This window comes from Panulirus ornatus, chromosome 19, assembly GCF_036320965.1.
Source record: "Panulirus ornatus isolate Po-2019 chromosome 19, ASM3632096v1, whole genome shotgun sequence".
NCBI classification, from domain to species: domain Eukaryota; kingdom Metazoa; phylum Arthropoda; class Malacostraca; order Decapoda; family Palinuridae; genus Panulirus; species Panulirus ornatus.
Genome location: NC_092242.1, coordinates 3,991,865 through 4,015,874, shown reverse-complemented (window position 1 = coordinate 4,015,874; position 24,010 = coordinate 3,991,865). Strand labels below are relative to the sequence as shown.

General features: G+C 42.0%; 1 protein-coding gene across 2 annotated transcripts in view; it reads left to right on the top strand.

The window, feature by feature from the left end:
• The first annotated feature begins 23 nt into the window (after positions 1-23).
• The window catches only part of LOC139755326 (uncharacterized), a 32,923-nt gene continuing 8,936 nt past the window's right edge, over positions 24-24,010 (top strand). The window contains exons 1-3 of one of the 2 annotated variants that reach the window (XM_071673474.1): positions 24-173; positions 1,247-1,536; positions 20,002-20,119. The gene's annotated coding sequence lies outside the window, so the exon portion shown is untranslated. Of the gene's footprint in view, positions 508-1,246; positions 1,537-20,001; positions 20,120-24,010 lie in introns of both variants that reach the window. The other variant, XM_071673473.1, reaches the window with a different exon arrangement.

The window sequence follows — 24,010 nt, the reverse complement described above, 5'->3', positions numbered from 1 at the left end:
TAGATGTTTAGACGGTGTAAATATTATGTCAGTTATACCTGGTCAGCATCAGTAATAACGTTGGTGTTAGGGTAGTTGCTACTGCTATTGTCTGTCACTCGTACGCTCTTATCTCTGCACACTGCCACTGACACCATGAACTGGAGTCTTTCGTGTTATCTTCAAAGCTGGATGTTAGTAGTGTCTGTTGCGGTGTCTGTGTTGATCTTTATCAGTCTAAATTGTCAAGACGACTCTTGAACCATTATTTGTAAAGGCACTTGAATAAGAATACCCAGATATCCATACGTGTACCAACATATTAAATTAGACTTGTATGTCGTTACCGTCTTTATATTCTAGTAACACCTTTAGAATGGAAAGTTTTGTAAACTTCATGTAAAGTCATAACACAGTGAAATGTGTAAAGCTATTTGATGTAGAACCTGTGCTGAAGTGAGTAGTATTGAATGACAGGTTACGAAAGGATGTTCACTGATTCCCACTGAGTGTGAGAAGATGAACAAGGTAAATAATTGTAGATTCTATCTTTATTATCATATTTTTATGTTAATGTTAAGAAACAGTAGATATATTGACAAGTTTAGAGATGGGCAATAGGATCCACTAAGAAAATTTTGATATGGAAAATGCACAGTATCATCATAACATGAATATAAATTTTATTTGGCAAATGTGCATCATTGGAATGTGAGCATTTTTTTTATGATGCTGTCATTACCTATAACTTATTATCGTGTGTAATTACCCGTTTGTACTGTACAGGGAGGGAGTTTTACACAAGTGGGGACCCATCTCTTGGACATTCTCCAGTTATACAACCTTTTTAATTTATGTATGCTCTTTGCAAAAACCTTGTCCTCAGCCATTCTATTCCATTCATCCACAGCTTATACTATAAATGTATTTCTTCTTAAGTTCATGTTACATGCTGTGGTTGCTCTCTTCCTAAGTCTCCTAAAGAACTGTCCAATGTCTGCTTTGTTGATCTTTGTTAAATAGTTGAAAGGCTGTGATCAGGTCATCCCTCAGTCTGCTCTCTCTTTCATGGTGGGCAAGTTTAAAGCCTCAAGCATGTATGTGTCATTGGAACTCTAACATAAAAAAAATTTTCTGAACCTTATATTTTTTATGTTTTATTATGTTCAAAGTAATTCACGAAATGTTTGTGAGAAATCCTGTTGATTGATGTGTTGCTGGTATGTAATATCATTTTACAATACTTAATTTTCTTGCTATGTTTCAGGAGAGATGGTCAATGATAGTATTTAATGAAAAGGTGCTCTGCCTGTCTGAAATGGAAATGCTCTTGAAAAGCTGATTTCTGAGACTGGTGGTGTCACCCAAGTAGTTAAACAAATGATGAGAAGCTTCAAGTCAGTACAGATGCACAGCCCACACAAGCAAGAGAACATTTGTGAAGAAAGCACCTCAATAGGGTGCAACATGAAAACTAGACCAGTCAGGCATAGTTCCTGTCACCCTATAAGACATCAAGATGTAATTAAGAGGCAGTATGAAGAATGCAGAAACCTGGTAAAAATACTTAAGATATATGGTTCCATTTAGCATAGTACACTCTTTGTGACGCCCAATTTGTAATTATTTTTTCTCTCTCTTCCTTCTTTGTCAGAATCAAGTGATCACAACATATGTAAAGGCCTAAGAAATCTATATGGTGTTGTGCCACCTAGAATGTACACTACATCATACTTTTTATGTACCTCCTTTAGATATCTTTCAGATAATTTTACTTTCCTATATCTACTCTAGTTTAAGTTATACATGTTAATCATAGGTTTTGCAGTAAACCCAATCATTGGTAATGCTTGTTTGCCATTAAGTCACTTTTCCCTTGGTAGTTAATTATCACATTTGGTATTTGGTCTCACTTTTCCCTTGGTAGTTAATTATCACATTTAGTATTTGGTCTCTCTGACTATTGAGAATTGTGTATATGTACCACTGTTCTCATTCTTTAAAGTTTCCCCCACTTTGTGCTTGTGGAAAAAATTTCCAAGAAAATGCCAATGTGTCCTCAAGGATTCTCAAATGTTGATAATCAGTGGTTGATGTGGCTCAGGATGCCTAATAAATTTGCCATTTTGTTCAGTGGAAGCCCATGTTATTGATAATCTGTGGGAATTTAAGTTAGTATGTTGGTAATAAAGTTTTTAATCTTCCTTGGGTGTCTGTCCTGGTTGCTGGGATGCTTGTATGCATGCCAAAAAGCAGCTTTCATTTTATTTTAGGAAGGTGACATGGTCAGTATATTTTTATATAGTTCATCTGAATTGAATTGATTTTTATTGACAAATAAAAATGGCAAAATTAACGGTATTGCGCATAGTCATCTGACCACTACATCTAGCAGTGTATATGTATATATTGCTAGATGCATTAAGTGGGAGATGTATAAAAGAAAGAGACAGGAGGTCAAGAGAAAGGTGCAAGAGGTGAAAAAGAGGGCAAATGAGAGTTGGGGTGAGAGAGTATCATTAAATTTTAGGGAGAATAAAAAGATGTTCTGGAAGGAGGTAAATAAAGTGCGTAAGACAAGGGAGCAAATAGGAACTTCAGTGAAGGGTGCAAATGGGGAGGTGATAACAAGTAGTGGTGATGTAGAAGGAGATGGAGTGAGTATTTTGAAGGTTTGTTGAATGTGTTTGATAGAGTGGCAGATATAGGGTGTTTTGGTCGAGGTGGTGTGCAAAGTGAGAGGGTTAGGGAAAATGATTTGGTAAACAGCGAAGAGGTAGTAAAAGCTTTGCGGAAGATGTAAGCCGGCAAGGCAGCAGGTTTGGATGGTATTGCAGTGGAATTTATTAAAAAAGGGGGTGACTGTATTGTTGACTGGTTGGTAAGGTTATTTAATATATGTATGACTCATGGTGAGGTGCCTGAGGATTGGCGAAATGCATGCATAGTGCCATTGTACAAAGGCAAAGGGGATAAGAGTGAGTGCTCAAATTACAGAGGTATAAGTTTGTTGAGTATTCCTGGTAAATTATATGGGAGGGTATTGATTGAGAGGGTGAAGGCATGTACAGAGCATCAGATTGGGGAAGAGCAGTGTGGTTTCAGAAGTGGTAGAGGATGTGTGGATCAGGTGTTTGCTTTGAAGAATGTATGTGAGAAATACTTAGAAAAGCAAATGGATTTGTATGTAGCATTTATGGATCTGGAGAAGGCATATGATAGAGTTGATAGAGATGCTCTGTGGAAGGTTTTTTTTTTTTTTATACTTTGTCGCTGTCTCCCGCGTTTGCGAGGTAGCGCAAGGAAACAGACGAAAGAAATGCCCCCCCCATACACATGTATATACATACGTCCACACACGCAAATATACATACCTACACAGCTTTCCATGGTTTACCCCAGACGCTTCACATGCCTTGATTCAATCCACTGACAGCACGTCAACCCCGGTATACCACATCGCTCCAATTCACTCTATTCCTTGCCCTCCTTTCACCCTCCTGCATGTTCAGGCCCCGATCACACAAAATCTTTTTCACTCCATCTTTCCACCTCCAATTTGGTCTCCCTCTTCTCCTTATTCCCTCCACCTCCGACACATATATCCTCTTGGTCAATCTTTCCTCACTCATCCTCTCCATGTCCCCAAACCACTTCAAAACACCCTCTTCTGCTCTCTCAACCACGCTCTTTTTATTTCCACACATCTCTCTTACCCTTACGTTACTCACTCGATCAAACCACCTCACACCACACATTGTCCTCAAACATCTCATTTCCAGCACATCCATCCTCCTGCGCACAACTCTATCCATAGCCCACGCCTCGCAACCATACAACATTGTTGGAACCACTATTCCTTCAAACATACCCATTTTTGCTTTCCGAGATAATGTTCTCGACTTCCACACATTCTTCAAGGCCCCCAGAATTTTCGCCCCCTCCCCCACCCTATGATCCACTTCCGCTTCCATGGTTCCATCCGCTGCCAGATCCACTCCCAGATATCTAAAACACTTCACTTCCTCCAGTTTTTCTCCATTCAAACTCACCTCCCAATTGACTTGACCCTCAACCCTACTGTACCTAATAACCTTGCTCTTATTCACATTTACTCTTAACTTTCTTCTTCCACACACTTTACCAAACTCAGTCACCAGCTTCTGCAGTTTCTCACATGAATCAGCCACCAGCGCTGTATCATCAGCGAACAACAACTGACTCACTTCCCAAGCTCTCTCATCCCCAACAGACTTCATACTTGCCCCTCTTTCCAAAACTCTTGCATTTACCTCCCTAACAACCCCATCCATAAACAAATTAAACAACCATGGAGACATCACACACCCCTGCCGCAAACCTACATTCACTGAGAACCAATCACTTTCCTCTCTTCCTACACGTACACATGCCTTACATCCTCGATAAAAACTTTTCACTGCTTCTAACAACTTTCCTCCCACACCATATATTCTTAATACCTTCCACAGAGCATCTCTATCAACTCTATCATATGCCTTCTCCAGATCCATAAATGCTACATACAAATCCATTTGCTTTTCTAAGTATTTCTCACATACATTCTTCAAAGCAAACACCTGATCCACACATCCTCTACCACTTCTGAAACCACACTGCTCTTCCCCAATCTGATGCTCTGTACATGCCTTCACCCTCTCAATCAATACCCTCCCATATGATTTACCAGGAATACTCAACAAACTTATACCTCTGTAATTTGAGCATTCACTCTTATCCCCTTTGCCTTTATACAATGGAAGGTATTAAGGTATTACAATGGAAGGTATTAAGAATATATGGTGTGGGAGGCAAGTTGTTAGAAGCAGTGAAAAGTTTTTATCGAGGATGTAAGGCATGTGTACGTGTAGGAAGAGAGTAAAGTGATTGGTTCTCAGTGAATGTAGGTTTGCGGCAGGGGTGTGTGATGTCTCCATGGTTGTTTAATTTGTTTATGGATGGGGTTGTTAGGGAGGTGAATGCAGGAGTTTTGGAAAGAGGGGCAAGTATGAAGTCTGTTGTGGATGAGAGAGCTTGGGAAGTGAGTCAGTTGTTCTTCGCTGATGATACAGCGCTGGTGGCTGATTCAGATGAGAAACTGCAGAAGCTGGTGACTGAGTTTGGTAAAGTGTGTGAAAGAAGAAAGTTAAGAGTAAATGTGAATAAGAGCAAGGTTATTAGGTACAGTAGGGTTGAGGGTCAAGTCAATTGGGAGGTAAGTTTGAATGGAGAAAAACTGGAGGAAGTAAAGTGTTTTAGATATCTGGGAGTGGATCTGGCAGCGGATGGAACCATGGAAGCGGAAATGGATCATAGAGTGGGGGAGGGGGCGAAAATCCTGGGAGCCTTGAAGAATGTGTGGAAGTCGAGAACATTATCTCGGAAAGCAAAAATGGGTATGTTTGAAGGAATAGTGGTTCCAACAATGTTGTATGGTTGCGAGGCGTGGGCTATGGATAGAGTTGTGCGCAGGAGGGTGGATGTGCTGGAAATGAGATGTTTGAGGACAATGTGTGGTGTGAGGTGGTTTGATCAAGTAAGTAACGTAAGGGTAAGAGAGATGTGTGGAAATAAAAAGAGCGTGGTTGAGAGAGCTGAAGAGGGTGTTTTGAAGTGGTTTGGGCACATGGAGAGAATGAGTGAGGAAAGATTGACCAAGAGGATATATGTGTCGGAGGTGGAGGGAACGAGGAGAAGTGGGAGACCAAACTGGATGTGGAAAGATGGAGTGAAAAAGATTTTGTGTGATCGGGGCCTGAACATGCAGGAGGGTGAAAGGAGGGCAAGGAATAGAGTGAATTGGATCGATGTGGTATACCGGGGTTGACGTGCTGTCAGTGGATTGAATCAGGGCATGTGAAGCGTCTGGGGTAAACCATGGAAAGCTGTGTAGGTATGTATATTTGCGTGTGTGGACGTGTATGTATATACATGTGTATGGGGGTGGGTTGGGCCATTTCTTTCGTCTGTTTCCTTGCGCTACCTTGCAAACGCGGGAGACAGCAACAAAGCAAAAAAAAAAAGATATATATATATATATATATATATATATTTTTTTTTTTTTTTTTTTTTTTTTTTTTTATACTTTGTCGCTGTCTCCCGCGTTTGCGAGGTCGCGCAAGGAAACAGACGAAAGAAATGGCCCAACCCCCCCCCCCCCCATACACATGTACATACACACGTCCACACACGCAAATATACATACCTACACAGCTTTCCATGGTTTACCCCAGACGCTTCACATGCCTTGATTCAATCCACTGACAGCACGTCAACCCCTGTATACCACATGACTCCAATTCACTCTATTCCTTGCCCTCCTTTCACCCTCCTGCATGTTCAGGCCCCGATCACACAAAATCTTTTTCACTCCATCTTTCCACCTCCAATTTGGTCTCCCTCTTCTCCTCGTTCCCTCCACCTCCGACACATATATCCTCTTGGTCAATCTCTCCTCACTCATTCTCTCCATGTGCCCAAACCATTTCAAAACACCCTCTTCTGCTCTCTCAACCACGCTCTTTTTATTTCCACACAACTCTCTTACCCTTACGTTACTTACTCGATCAAACCACCTCACACCACACATTGTCCTCAAACATCTCATTTCCAGCACATCCATCCTCCTGCGCACATCTCTATCCATAGCCCACGCCTCGCAACCATACAACATTGTTGGAACCACTATTCCCTCAAACATACCCATTTTTGCTTTCCGAGATAATGTTCTCGACTTCCACACATTTTTCAAGGCTCCCAAAATTTTCGCCCCCTCCCCCACCCTATGATCCACTTCCGCTTCCATGGTTCCATCCGCTGACAGATCCACTCCCAGATATCTAAAACACTTCACTTCCTCCAGTTTTTCTCCATTCAAACTCACCTCCCAATTGACTTGACCCTCACCCCTACTGTACCTAATAACCTTGCTCTTATTCACATTTACTCTCAACTTTCTTCTTCCACACACTTTACCAAACTCAGTCACCAGCTTCTGCAGTTTCTCACATGAATCAGCCACCAGCGCTGTATCATCAGCGAACAACAACTGACTCACTTCCCAAGCTCTCTCATCCCCAACAGACTTCATACTTGCCCCTCTTTCCAGGACTCTTGCATTTACCTCCCTTACAACCCCATCCATAAACAAATTAAACAACCATGGAGACATCACACACCCCTGCCGCAAACCTACATTCACTGAGAACCAATCACTTTCCTCTCTTCCTACACGTACACATGCCTTACATCCTCGATAAAAACTTTTCACTGCTTCTAACAACTTGCCTCCAACACCATATATTCTTAATACCTTCCACAGAGCATCTCTATCAACTCTATCATATGCCTTCTCCAGATCCATAAATGCTACATACAAATCCATTTGCTTTTCTAAGTATTTCTCACATACATTCTTCAAAGCAAACACCTGATCCACACATCCTCTACCACTTCTGAAACCGCACTGCTCTTCCCCAATCTGATGCTCTGTATATGCCTCTGTATATATATATATATATATATATATATATATATATATATATATATGTTTGGATATTTGGAGAGAATTGAGTGAGGACTGGAGGGGACAAGGAGAAGGGGGAGACCAAACTGGAGATGGAAGATGGAGTGAGAAAAGATTTTGAGTGCTCTAGACCAAGAGGGCGAAAGGCGTGCACGGGAAAGTGCACTGGAGCGATGGTATATAGTGGGTGACGACCTATCTGCAGACTGAACCAGAACATTTGAAGCAGCTAGGGAAAACCATGTAAAGGCCTGTGGGTCCTGGTTGTGTATAGAGGGGCTCTGGTTTCGGTGCATTACATATGACAGAAAGAGAACAGATGTGAGCGAATGAGGCCTTTTCTTCACATGTTCCTGGCGTTATCTAGCTGGAGCGGGAAACGGTGAATATGTGGAATATATATATATATATATATATATATATATATATATATATATATATATATATATATATATATACATATACATATACATACACGTCCGCACACGAGTGTGTGTGTGTGTGTTCATCAAGTATAACAACCAGAATAATATCTTATTTCCCGTTGTATATTTCAGTGAAACTTATTAAGATAAAACTAAAACTTTGGTGTACAACTTTCTGCTTGTGCTGCAACGAAATATATATATATATATATATATATATATATATATATATATATATATATATATATATATATATATATATATATATATATATATATTTTTTTTTTTTTTATACTTTGTCGCTGTCTCCCGCGTTTGCGAGGTAGCGCAAGGAAACAGACGAAAGAAATGGCCCAACCCCCCCCATACACATGTATATACATACGTCCACACACGCAAATATACATACCTACACAGCTTTCCATGGTTTACCCCAGACGCTTCACATGCCTTGATTCAATCCACTGACAGCACGTCAACCCCGGTATACCACATCGCTCCAATTCACTCTATTCCTTGCCCTCCTTTCACCCTCCTGCATGTTCAGGCCCCGATCACACAAAATCTTTTTCACTCCATCTTTCCACCTCCAATTTGGTCTCCCTCTTCTCCTAGTTCCCTCCACCTCCGACACATATATCCTCTTGGTCAATCTTTCCTCACTCATTCTCTCCATGTCCCAAACCACTTCAAAACACCCTCTTCTGCTCTCTCAACCACGCTCTTTTTATTTCCACACATCTCTCTTACCCTTACGTTACCACTCGATCAAACCACCTCACACCACACATTGTCCTCAAACATCTCATTTCCAGCACATCCATCCTCCTGCGCACAACTCTATCCATAGCCCACGCCTCGCAACCATACAACATTGTTGGAACCACTATTCCTTCAAACATACCCATTTTTGCTTTCCGAGATAATGTTCTCGACTTCCACACATTCTTCAAGGCCCCCAGAATTTTCGCCCCCTCCCCCACCCTATGATCCACTTCCGCTTCCATGGTTCCATCCGCTGCCAGATCCACTCCCAGATATCTAAAACACTTCACTTCCTCCAGTTTTTCTCCATTCAAACTCACCTCCCAATTGACTTGACCCTCAACCCTACTGTACCTAATAACCTTGCTCTTATTCACATTTACTCTTAACTTTCTTCTTCCACACACTTTACCAAACTCAGTCACCAGCTTCTGCAGTTTCTCACATGAATCAGCCACCAGCGCTGTATCATCAGCGAACAACAACTGACTCACTTCCCAAGCTCTCTCATCCCCAACAGACTTCATACTTGCCCCTCTTTCCAAAACTCTTGCATTTACCTCCCTAACAACCCCATCCATAAACAAATTAAACAACCATGGAGACATCACACACCCCTGCCGCAAACCTACATTCACTGAGAACCAATCACTTTCCTCTCTTCCTACACGTACACATGCCTTACATCCTCGATAAAAACTTTTCACTGCTTCTAACAACTTTCCTCCCACACCATATATTCTTAATACCTTCCACAGAGCATCTCTATCAACTCTATCATATGCCTTCTCCAGATCCATAAATGCTACATACAAATCCATTTGCTTTTCTAAGTATTTCTCACATACATTCTTCAAAGCAAACACCTGATCCACACATCCTCTACCACTTCTGAAACCACACTGCTCTTCCCCAATCTGATGCTCTGTACATGCCTTCACCCTCTCAATCAATACCCTCCCATATGATTTACCAGGAATACTCAACAAACTTATACCTCTGTAATTTGAGCATTCACTCTTATCCCCTTTGCCTTTATACAATGGAAGGTATTAAGGTATTACAATGGAAGGTATTAAGAATATATGGTGTGGGAGGCAAGTTGTTAGAAGCAGTGAAAAGTTTTTATCGAGGATGTAAGGCATGTGTACGTGTAGGAAGAGAGTAAAGTGATTGGTTCTCAGTGAATGTAGGTTTGCGGCAGGGGTGTGTGATGTCTCCATGGTTGTTTAATTTGTTTATGGATGGGGTTGTTAGGGAGGTGAATGCAGGAGTTTTGGAAAGAGGGGCAAGTATGAAGTCTGTTGTGGATGAGAGAGCTTGGGAAGTGAGTCAGTTGTTCTTCGCTGATGATACAGCGCTGGTGGCTGATTCAGATGAGAAACTGCAGAAGCTGGTGACTGAGTTTGGTAAAGTGTGTGAAAGAAGAAAGTTAAGAGTAAATGTGAATAAGAGCAAGGTTATTAGGTACAGTAGGGTTGAGGGTCAAGTCAATTGGGAGGTAAGTTTGAATCGAGAAAAACTGGAGGAAGTAAAGTGTTTTAGATATCTGGGAGTGGATCTGGCAGCGGATGGAACCATGGAAGCGGAAATGGATCATAGAGTGGGGGAGGGGGCGAAAATCCTGGGAGCCTTGAAGAATGTGTGGAAGTCGAGAACATTATCTCGGAAAGCAAAAATGGGTATGTTTGAAGGAATAGTGGTTCCAACAATGTTGTATGGTTGCGAGGCGTGGGCTATGGATAGAGTTGTGCGCAGGAGGGTGGATGTGCTGGAAATGAGATGTTTGAGGACAATGTGTGGTGTGAGGTGGTTTGATCAAGTAAGTAACGTAAGGGTAAGAGAGATGTGTGGAAATAAAAAGAGCGTGGTTGAGAGAGCTGAAGAGGGTGTTTTGAAGTGGTTTGGGCACATGGAGAGAATGAGTGAGGAAAGATTGACCAAGAGGATATATGTGTCGGAGGTGGAGGGAACGAGGAGAAGTGGGAGACCAAATTGGAGGTGGAAAGATGGAGTGAAAAAGATTTTGTGTGATCGGGGCCTGAACATGCAGGAGGGTGAAAGGAGGGCAAGGAATAGAGTGAATTGGATCGATGTGGTATACCGGGGTTGACGTGCTGTCAGTGGATTGAATCAGGGCATGTGAAGCGTCTGGGGTAAACCATGGAAAGCTGTGTAGGTATGTATATTTGCGTGTGTGGACGTGTATGTATATACATGTGTATGGGGGTGGGTTGGGCCATTTCTTTCGTCTGTTTCCTTGCGCTACCTTGCAAACGCGGGAGACAGCAACAAAGCAAAAAAAAAAAAAGATATATATATATATATATTTTTTTTTTTTTTTTTTTTTTTTATACTTTGTCGCTGTCTCCCGCGTTTGCGAGGTAGCGCAAGGAAACAGACGAAAGAAATGGCCCAACCCCCCCCCCCCCCATACACATGTACATACACACGTCCACACACGCAAATATACATACCTACACAGCTTTCCATGGTTTACCCCAGACGCTTCACATGCCTTGATTCAATCCACTGACAGCACGTCAACCCCTGTATACCACATGACTCCAATTCACTCTATTCCTTGCCCTCCTTTCACCCTCCTGCATGTTCAGGCCCCGATCACACAAAATCTTTTTCACTCCATCTTTCCACCTCCAATTTGGTCTCCCTCTTCTCCTCGTTCCCTCCACCTCCGACACATATATCCTCTTGGTCAATCTCTCCTCACTCATTCTCTCCATGTGCCCAAACCATTTCAAAACACCCTCTTCTGCTCTCTCAACCACGCTCTTTTTATTTCCACACAACTCTCTTACCCTTACGTTACTTACTCGATCAAACCACCTCACACCACACATTGTCCTCAAACATCTCATTTCCAGCACATCCATCCTCCTGCGCACATCTCTATCCATAGCCCACGCCTCGCAACCATACAACATTGTTGGAACCACTATTCCCTCAAACATACCCATTTTTGCTTTCCGAGATAATGTTCTCGACTTCCACACATTTTTCAAGGCTCCCAAAATTTTCGCCCCCTCCCCCACCCTATGATCCACTTCCGCTTCCATGGTTCCATCCGCTGACAGATCCACTCCCAGATATCTAAAACACTTCACTTCCTCCAGTTTTTCTCCGTTCAAACTCACCTCCCAATTGACTTGACCCTCACCCCTACTGTACCTAATAACCTTGCTCTTATTCACATTTACTCTCAACTTTCTTCTTCCACACACTTTACCAAACTCAGTCACCAGCTTCTGCAGTTTCTCACATGAATCAGCCACCAGCGCTGTATCATCAGCGAACAACAACTGACTCACTTCCCAAGCTCTCTCATCCCCAACAGACTTCATACTTGCCCCTCTTTCCAGGACTCTTGCATTTACCTCCCTTACAACCCCATCCATAAACAAATTAAACAACCATGGAGACATCACACACCCCTGCCGCAAACCTACATTCACTGAGAACCAATCACTTTCCTCTCTTCCTACACGTACACATGCCTTACATCCTCGATAAAAACTTTTCACTGCTTCTAACAACTTGCCTCCAACACCATATATTCTTAATACCTTCCACAGAGCATCTCTATCAACTCTATCATATGCCTTCTCCAGATCCATAAATGCTACATACAAATCCATTTGCTTTTCTAAGTATTTCTCACATACATTCTTCAAAGCAAACACCTGATCCACACATCCTCTACCACTTCTGAAACCGCACTGCTCTTCCCCAATCTGATGCTCTGTATATGCCTCTGTATATATATATATATATATATATATATATATATATATATATATATGTTTGGATATTTGGAGAGAATTGAGTGAGGACTGGAGGGGACAAGGAGAAGGGGGAGACCAAACTGGAGATGGAAGATGGAGTGAGAAAAGATTTTGAGTGCTCTAGACCAAGAGGGCGAAAGGCGTGCACGGGAAAGTGCACTGGAGCGATGGTATATAGTGGGTGACGACCTATCTGCAGACTGAACCAGAACATTTGAAGCAGCTAGGGAAAACCATGTAAAGGCCTGTGGGTCCTGGTTGTGTATAGAGGGGCTCTGGTTTCGGTGCATTACATATGACAGAAAGAGAACAGATGTGAGCGAATGAGGCCTTTTCTTCACATGTTCCTGGCGTTATCTAGCTGGAGCGGGAAACGGTGAATATGTGGAATATATATATATATATATATATATATATATATATATATATATATATATATATATATATATATATATATATATACATATACATACACGTCCGCACACGAGTGTGTGTGTGTGTGTTCATCAAGTATAACAACCAGAATAATATCTTATTTCCCGTTGTATATTTCAGTGAAACTTATTAAGATAAAACTAAAACTTTGGTGTACAACTTTCTGCTTGTGCTGCAACGAAATATATATATATATATATATATATATATATATATATATATATATATATATATATATATATATATATATATATATATATATATATTTTTTTTTTTTTATACTTTGTCGCTGTCTCCCGCGTTTGCGAGGTAGCGCAAGGAAACAGACGAAAAAAATGGCCCAACCCCCCCCATACACATGTACATACACACGTCCACACACACAAATATACATACCTACACAGCTTTCCATGGTTTACCCCGGACGCTTCACATGCCTTGATTCAATCCACTGACAGCACGTCAACCCCTGTATACCACATCGCTCCAATTCACTCTATTCCTTGCCCTCCTTTCACCCTCCTGCATGTTCAGGCCCCGATCACACAAAATCTTTTTCACTCCATCTTTCCACCTCCAATTTGGTCTCCCTCTTCTCCTCGTTCCCTCCACCTCCGACACATATATCCTCTTGGTCAATCTTTCCTCACTCATTCTCTCCATGTGCCCAAACCATTTTAAAACACCCTCTTCTGCTCTCTCAACCACGCTCTTTTTATTTCCACACATCTCTCTTACCCTTACGTTACTTACTCGATCAAACCACCTCACACCACACATTGTCCTCAAACATCTCATTTCCAGCACATCCATCCTCCTGCGCACAACTCTATCCATAGCCCACGCCTCGCAACCATACAACATTGTTGGAACTACTATTCCTTCAAACATACCCATTTTTGCTTTCCGGGATAATGTTCTCGACTTCCACACATTTTTCAAGGCTCCCAAAATTTTCGCCCCCTCCCCCACCCTATGATCCACTTCCGCTTCCATGGTTCCATCCGCTGACAGATCCACTCCCAGATATCTAAAACACTTCACTTCCTCCAGTTTTTCACCATTCAAACTCACCTCCCAATTGACTTGACCCTCAACCCTACTGTACCTAATAACCTTGCTCTTATTCACATTTACTCTTAACTTTCTTCTTCCACACACTTTACCAAACTCCGTCACCAGCTTCTGCAGTTTCTCACATGAATCCGCCACCAGCGCTGTATCATCAGCGAACAACAACTGACTCACTTCCCAAGCTCTCTCATCCCCAACAGACTTCATACTTGCCCCTCTTTCCAAGACTCTTGCATTTACCTATCTAACAACCCCATCCATAAACAAATTAAACAACCATGGAGACATCACACACCCCTGCCGCAAACCTACATTCACTGAGAACCAATCACTTTCCTCTCTTCCTACACGTACACATGCCTTACATCCTCGATAAAAACTTTTCACTGCTTCTAACAACTTGCCTCCCACACCATATATTCTTAATACCTTCCACAGAGCATCTCTATCAACTCTATCATATGCCTTCTCCAGATCCATAAATGCTACATACAAATCCATCAGATTGGGGAAGAGCAGTGCGGTTTCAGAAGTGGTAGAGGATGTGTGGATCAGGTGTTTGCTTTGAAGAATGTATGTGAGAAATACTTAGAAAAGCAAATGGATTTGTATGTAGCATTTATGGATCTGGAGAAGGCATATGATAGAGTTGATAGGGATGCTCTGTGGAAGGTATTAAGAATATATGGTGTGGGAGGCAAGTTGTTAGAAGCAGTGAAAAGTTTTTATCGAGGATGTAAGGCATGTGTACGTGTAGGAAGAGAGGAAAGTGATTGGTTCTCAGTGAATGTAGGTTTGCGGCAGGGGTGTGTGATGTCTCCATGGTTGTTTAATTTGTTTATGGATGGGGTTGTAAGGGAGGTAAATGCAAGAGTCCTGGAAAGAGGGGCAAGTATGAAGTCTGTTGGGGATGAGAGAGCTTGGGAAGTGAGTCAGTTGTTGTTCGCTGATGATACAGCGCTGGTGGCTGATTCATGTGAGAAACTGCAGAAGCTGGTGACTGAGTTTGGTAAAGTGTGTGGAAGAAGAAAGTTGAGAGTAAATGTGAATAAGAGCAAGGTTATTAGGTACAGTAGGGGTGAGGGTCAAGTCAATTGGGAGGTGAGTTTGAATGGAGAAAAACTGGAGGAAGTGAAGTGTTTTAGATATCTGGGAGTGGATCTGTCAGCGGATGGAACCATGGAAGCGGAAGTGGATCATAGGGTGGGGGAGGGGGCGAAAATTTTGGGAGCCTTGAAAAATGTGTGGAAGTCGAGAACATTATCTCGGAAAGCAAAAATGGGTATGTTTGAGGGAATAGTGGTTCCAACAATGTTGTATGGTTGCGAGGCGTGGGCTATGGATAGAGATGTGCGCAGGAGGATGGATGTGCTGGAAATGAGATGTTTGAGGACAATGTGTGGTGTGAGGTGGTTTGATCGAGTAAGTAACGTAAGGGTAAGAGAGATGTGTGGAAATAAAAAGAGCGTGGTTGAGAGAGCAGAAGAGGGTGTTTTGAAATGGTTTGGGCACATGGAGAGAATGAGTGAGGAGAGATTGACCAAGAGGATATATGTGTCGGAGGTGGAGGGAACGAGGAGAAGAGGGAGACCAAATTGGAGGTGGAAAGATGGAGTGAAAAAGATTTTGTGTGATCGGGGCCTGAACATGCAGGAGGGTGAAAGGAGGGCAAGAAATAGAGTGAATTGGAGTCATGTGGTATACAGGGGTTGACGTGCTGTCAGTGGATTGAAGCAAGGCATGTGAAGCGTCTGGGGTAAACCATGGAAAGCTGTGTAGGTATGTATATTTGCGTGTGTGGACGTGTGTATGTACATGTGTATGGGGGGGGGGGTTGGGCCATTTCTTTCGTCTGTTTCCTTGCGCTACCTCGCAAACGCGGGAGACAGCGACAAAGTATAAAAAAAAAAAAAAAAAAAAAAAAAAAAAATCCATTTGCTTTTCTAAGTATTTCTCACATACATTCTTCAAAGCAAACACCTGATCCACACATCCTCTACCACTTCTGAAACCACACTGCTCTTCCCCAATCTGATGCTCTGTACATGCCTTCACCCTTTCAATCAATACCCTCCCATATAATTTACCAGGAATACTCAACAAACTTATACCTCTGTAATTTGAGCACTCACTCTTATCCCCTTTGCCTTTGTACAATGGCACTATGCACGCATTCCGCCAATCCTCAGGCACCTCACCATGAGTCATACATACATTAAATAACCTTACCAACCAGTCAACAATACAGTCACCCCCTTTTTTAATAGATTCCACTGCAATACCATCCAAACCTGCTGCCTTGCCGGCTTTCATCTTCCGCAAAGCTTTTACTACCTCTTCTCTGTTTACCAAATCATTTTCCCTAACCCTCTCACTTTGCACACCACCTCGACCCAAACACCCTATATCTGCTACTCTGTCATCAGACACATTCAACAAACCTTCAAAATACTCATTCCATCTCCTTCTCACCTCACCACTACTTGTTATCACCTCCCCATTTACGCCCTTCACTGAAGTTCCCATTTGCTCCCTTGTCTTACGCACCCTATTTACCTCCTTCCAGAACATCTTTTTATTCTCCCTAAAATTTACTGATAGTCTCTCACCCCAACTCTCATTTGCCCTTTTTTTCACCTCTTGCACCTTTTTTTTTTTTTTTTTTTATATACTTTGTCGCTGTCTCCCGCGTTTGCGAGGTAGCGCAAGGAAACAGACGAAAGAAATGGCCCAACCACCCCCCATACACATGTATATACTTACGTCCACACACGCAAATATACATACCTACACAGCTTTCCATGGTTTACCCCAGACGCTTCACATGCCTTGATTCAATCCACTGACAGCACATCAGCCCCGGTATACCACATCGCTCCAATTCACTCTATTCCTTGCCCTCCTTTCACCCTCCTGCATGTTCAGGCCCCGATCACACAAAATCTTTTTCACTCCATCTTTCCACCTCCAATTTGGTCTCCCTCTTCTCCTTGTTCCCTCCACCTCTGACACATATATCCTCTTGGTCAATCTTTCCTCACTCATCCTCTCCATGTGCCCAAACCACTTCAAAACACCCTCTTCTGCTCTCTCAACCACGCTCTTTTTATTTCCACACATCTCTCTTACCCTTACGTTACTCACTCGATCAAACCACCTCACACCACACATTGTCCTCAAACATCTCATTTCCAGCACATCCTTCCTCCTGCGCACAACTCTATCCATAGCCCACGCCTCGCAACCATACAACATTGTTGGAACCACTATTCCTTCAAACATACCCATTTTTGCTTTCCGAGATAATGTTCTCGACTTCCACACATTCTTCAAGGCCCCCAGAATTTTCGCCCCCTCCCCCACCCTATGATCCACTTCCGCTTCCATGGTTCCATCCGCTGCCAGATCCACTCCCAGATATCTAAAACACTTCACTTCCTCCAGTTTTTCTCCATTCAAACTCACCTCCCAATTGACTTGACCCTCAACCCTACTGTACCTAATAACCTTGCTCTTATTCACATTTACTCTTAACTTTCTTCTTCCACACACTTTACCAAACTCAGTCACCAGCTTCTGCAGTTTCTCACATGAATCAGCCACCAGCGCTGTGTCATCAGCGAACAACAACTGACTCACTTCCCAAGCTCTCTCATCCCCAACAGATGAAAACTCACTTGTCCAGTTAAAATCAATTATTTCAGTACTAACTAGAGCCTGAAAGGATTGATGAAGAAGCACCCCTAATTCTCCTCTTACTGATCCTTTGCCCCTTCCCATAATCTTCATGGAACAGTTGGAAAAGTGCTTCTCTTTCTGGACACAAGGAAGGCTTACGGTCCTGAAGGCATCCACATTTGTGTACTGAAAGAGTGTGCCTATGAACTTCCACTGTGCTTACTCGTCTGTTCCATTTGTGTTTAAAAAAAAAAACCTTTTTCCTTTTTGGAAGCATGCATTGGTACATTCCATCCCCAAGAAGGGTGACTGTTCTAACCCTTCAAACTACTGTCATGTTGTTTTGAAATCTTCCATTTCCAAAGCCTTTGAATCCTTCCTCAACTCCCATATCCTCAGACATCTTGAATATGCTTTAGCTAGCTGCTTGTGTGTCCCCACCACTGGCTAGACCATGCAGTTTTCAGCAAGGTGCTGTTCACATGATTACAGTGAGGCCATAGGCAACTCAAGGGTGGGCCAATTTGATAACCGTTTCTCTCCCTATACCTCGAAGCTTTGGAACTCTCTGCCATCTTATGTCTTTTCCAATAACTATGAGCCAATATAATTTAGAGGACAGGTTTTACACTCCCTCCACATTCTTAGATACTTTTCTTTGTCTTTTCTTTTTCCCGTTCATTAAGCTCTCTACATTTCAATTAAAGCCTGGCCTTGATATGGTGGTGGTGGTGTAGAAGGTAGCATCACTGACTGAGACACATTCATGGGCCACCCAGAGATGAGCATATGTGTTTGAATCCTGGTTGCTGTAGTTGGATCGTAGTCCACCCAGCTGTTCATCCTCCCCAGAGTGTTGGTCGATAAAATAAGAATTTTGCTTAGGCTGGAGTATATATTTATACACTGTTAATGAGATGGCTTTGATTAGGCCCATGCCATTTCAGCTAACATTAAGAAAATAAGTACCATAAGAGGGAATATTAAACTTGATAGTTACATAGCAGTTAATGAATAGTTTACATATAAGTTGATATAGCATATAGATAAAGACACGAACTTACAAGACATGAAAATTAAGTGGCTACTCATTTACTGTGTAATCAAATGATGTCATGTAAACAAATACTACATACTGTGCTGCATACAGAAGGTAGCCCTCCAAAATCTCTGGCCACTATATATGCCAATAATGGGATAGAAAACATGATTATGAATATCCCAGGATGATATAACATTTATATAACTTGCCGACAAATATGAATCCAAGCTCAGACAGACATCATACAGATGGACTGCAAATGAAGAAACACAGGCATAGATATTGTAAACTTTGACATATGTAGGCATTTGAGTTGCTTATTACAAAATTTCTGACGTAGTAATATATCAGATGATAGATAATTCAACAGTGAATATATCTGTAAGATATATCATAAGTTTCACGAATGAATCAGTAGAATCAATCTCAAAACATGAATAGTGAGAAATAGACATAAACTGCTTGGTTAGCCAACTGCTATCTGTCTACAGACATTTGGAGTAGTGTTACTCACAAATGGCAGCACGCATAGAAGTTTGGCTAGCTTTTCAAAGATGTAGTGGATATTTCTCATTGTTGTAGTAGATGGTAAGGTTTTCTGAAGCCATGGGATAAGTCTGTTTGTCATCATCAGTGACAAGAAATGTGATACTGGACATTTATGATTGACATAGCAAAAGGGTTAAGATGAGAGTAATCCTTATTGAAAACCAAATTGTTGCTAAGCATAAGGCTCTTAACATTTCTTCACAATGTTTTTCTTAAGGTCCCATCCCCTTTTTGTGGGTGTGCTTGTTGATGCTCATAGGGCTCTGTCAAAAGGTGAGAAGTATAGATTTTGAAGGATGAAAAATCTTTACTGGAGGCAGAACCCTTTGACTGTCTGTGAGAAAACCCAAATGGAAGAGTTATGACCAAACTCATTGATGTTATGTTGGTAAAAGAGGGGGTAATCCAAGTGGATACACCTCACTGAAAGGATATAATTGTGTTTTGACACACACACACACTCCTACTTGAGCAAATTTTATCTCTGTATAGTTTTCCTTGTAGTAGATGCTTATAAAGTAGATACAGACCAAATGTCAGTTTATGAGTGTCATTTTGTCTTCATAATGTATTTGTCTGTTATTCACAACCCATATTTTCAGTAGTGTCTGCAGTCTGTAGGTAAGCCATTAGTTTATGAACAGGTTCACTAAGACTGTGTGGCCCATATTTTTACCTTGTTAATAATGATGATCTTTACTATTACAGGATAGCGTCTGGCATAAATGATATGACCTGGACGATCTGCTACTTGTATTCAGGAGGCACTAAAAACTTGGTGGACAGCATGTTAATTACAAGAACCAAAAGTTAACACAAATGAAAGGTAAATATGTGCCTCATTCATACACAAGCATGATATTCAGGTGATAAGTATATCAGAAAGCAGTTTGATTTTGAGGATTGTCTTGAGCTTGTGTTGTGAACACAATTAAGATGTTGTAGTATTGATTTTATTTTCCTGATTTGAGAAACTACCTATTGTTTTAGTTGCTGGACAGTAAGAATCCATAACATTTTGTGGTGAAAGAATTATCTTGCTAGAGTACTTTTTCAGGACTCACATGAAAGAAGCCAATGGAAGATAAGATTTACATGACTTGTTTATTCTAAACTACCATTAAAAAACACCCAAGTTGGTAATTTAGGAAATTGAGCAAATCCAGCTCTCTGCTCATATTACTACCTACCCAAAGGTGGCTTTTTACTCATGGTAGCGCTAGGAAAAGACAACAAAGGCCACATTCATTCACACTCAGTCTCTAGCTGTCATGTGTAATGTATCGAAACTGCAGCTCCCTTTCCACATCTAGGCCCCACAAAACTTTCCATGGATTACCCCAGACACTTCACATTCCCTGGTTCAATCCATTGACAGCATATCGACCCTGGTATACCACATTGTTCCAATTCACTCTATTTCTTGCACGCCTTTCACCCTCCTGCATGTTCAGGCCCTGATCGCTCAAAATCTTTTTCACTCCATCCTTCCACCTCAATTTGGTTTCCCACTTCTTGTTTTCTCCACCTCTGACACATGTATCTTCTTTGTCAATCTTTCCTCACTCATTCTCTCCATGTGACCAAACCATTTCAATACACCCTCTTCTGCTTTCTCAACCACACTCTTTTTATTACCACACATCTCTCTTACCCTTTCATTACTTACTAGATCAAACCACCTTACACCACATATTGTTCTCATACTTCTCATTACCAGCACATCCACCCTTTTCCGCACAACCCTATCTATAAATCATGCCTTGCAACCATATAACGTTGTTGGAACCACTATTCCTTCAAACATACCCATTTTTGCTTTCCGAGATAATGTTTTCGCCTTCCACACATTCTTCAATGCTCCCAGAACCTTCGCCCCCTCCCCACCCTGTGACTCACTTCCGCTTCGATGGTTCCATCCACTGCTAAATCCACTCCCAGATATCTAAAACACTTCACTTCCTCCAGTTTTTCTCCATTCAAACTCACCTCCCAGTTTACTTGTTCCTCAACCCTACTGTGCATTTACTCTCAGCTTTCTTCTTTCACACACTTTACCAAACTCAGTCACCAGCTTCTGCAGTTTCTCATCTGAATCAGCCACCAGTGCTGTATCATCAGCGAACGACAACTGACTCACTTCCCAAGCCCTCTCATCCACAACAGACTGCATACTTGCCCCTCTCTCCAAAACTCTTGCATTCACCTCCCTAACGACCCCATCCATAAACAAATTAAACAACCATGGAGACATTTAACAACCCCATCCATAAACAAATTAAACAACCATGGAGACATCATGCACCCCTGCCACAAACCGACATTCTCTGGAAACCGATAACTTTCCTCTCTTCCTACTCTTACACATGCCTTACATCCTTGATAAAAACTTTTCGCTGCCTCCAGCAACTTGCCTCCCACACCATATACTCATAATACCTTCCTCAGAGCATCTCTATCAACTCTATCATATGCCTTCTCCAGATCCATAAATGCTACATACAAATCCATGTGTTTTTGTAAGTATTTCTCACATACATTCTTCAAAGCAAACACCTGATCCACACATCCTCTACCACTTCTAAAACCACACTGCTCTTCCCCAGTCTGATACTCTGTACATGCCTTCACCCTCTCAATCAGTACCTTCCCATATAATTTTCCAGGAATACTCGACAAACTTATACCTCTGTAATTTGAACACTCACCCTTATCCCCTTTGCCTTTGTACAATGGCACTATGCATGCATTCTGCCAATTCTCAGGTACTTTGCCATACATATATTGAACATCCTCATCAACCAATCAACAATACAGTCACCCCCTTTTTGATATATTCCACTGCAGTACCATCCAAACCTGCTGCCTTGTTGGCTTTCATCTTCTGCAAAGCTTTCGCTACCTCTTTGTCTACCAAACCATTCTCCCTGACCCTCTCACTTCACACACCACCTCAACCAAAACACCCTATATCTGCCACTCTGTCGTCGAACACATTCAAGAAACCTTCAAAATACTCACTCTATCTCCTTCTCACATCACCACTTGTTATTACCTCCCCATTAACCCCCTTCCTGACGTTCCCATTTGTTCTCTTGACTTACGCACTTTATTTACCTCCTTCCAAAACATCTTTTTATTCTCCCAAAAATTTAATGATACTCTCTCACCCCAACTCTCATTTGCCCTCTTTTTCACCTCTTGCACCTTTCTCTTGGCCTCCTGCCTCTTTCTTTTATACATCTCCCAGTCATTTGCACTATTTCCTTGCAAAAAATGTCCAAATACCTCTCTCTTCTCTTTCACTAATAATCTTACTTCTTCATCCCACCACTCACTACCCTTCCTACTCTGCCCACCTCCCACCTTTGTCATGCCACACACATCTTTTGCACAAGCCATCACTGCCTCCCTAAATACATCCCATTCCTTCCCCACTCCCCTTACGTCCTTTGCTCTCACCTTTTTCCATTCTGCACTCAGAATCTCCTGGTACTTCCTCACACAAGTCTCCTTCCTAAGCTCACTTACTCTCACCACTCTCTTAATCCCAACATTCTCTCTTCTTTTCTGAAAACCTCTATAAATCTTCACCTTCGCCTCCACAAGATAATGATCAGACATCCCTCCAGTTGCACCTCTCAGCACATTAACATCCAAAAGTCTCTCTTTTATGCGCCTATCAATTAACATGTAATCCAATAATGCTCTCTGGCCATCTCTCCTACTTACATTTTTTTTTTTTTTTTTTTCCAAACTATTCGCCATTTCCCACATCAGTGAGGTAGCGTTAAGAACAGAAGACTGGGCCTTTGAGGGAATATTCTCACCTGGCCCCCTTCTCTGTTCCTTCTTTCAGAAAATTAAAAAAAATGAGAGGGGAGGATTTCCAGCCCCCCCCGCTCCCTCCCCTTTTAGTTGCCTTCTACGACATGCAGGGAATACGTGGGAAGTATTCTTTCTCCCCTATCCCCTATCTCTCTTTTTACACCAGGTATTCCCAATCACCAGTCCTTCTTCAGCTCACAAATCTACAAGCTCTTCACCATTTCCATTTACAACACTGAGCACCCCATGTACACCAATTATTCCCTCAACTGCCACATTACTCACCTTTGCATTCAAGTCTCCCATTACTATAACCCGATCTCATGCATCAAAACTGCTAACACACTGGCTCAGCTGCTCCCAAAACACTTGCCTTTCATGGTCTTTCTTCTCATGCCCAGGTGCATAGGCACCAATAATCACCCATCTCTCTCCATCCACTTTCAGTTTTACCCATATCAACCTAGAGTTTACTTTCTTATACTCTATCACATACTCCCACCACTCCTGTTTCAGGAGTAGTGCTACTCCTTCCTTTGCTCTTGTCCTCTCACCAATCCCTGACTTTACTCCCAAGACATTCCTAAACCACTCTTCCCCTTTACCCTTGAGCTTCTTTTCACTCAGATTTAAAACATCTAGGTTCACTCAGTCTCTAGCTGTCATGTGTAATGCACCAACACCACAGCTCCCTATCCACATCCAGGTCTCTTCTATAGTTTACCGCAGACATTTCACAATCCCTGGTTCAAGCCATTGACAGCACATCCACCCCGGTATGCCACATCGTTCCAGTTCACTCTATTCCTTGCATACCTCTCACCCTCCTTATGTTCAGACCCTGATTTCTCAAAATCTTTTTCACTCCATCCTTCCACCTCCAATTTGG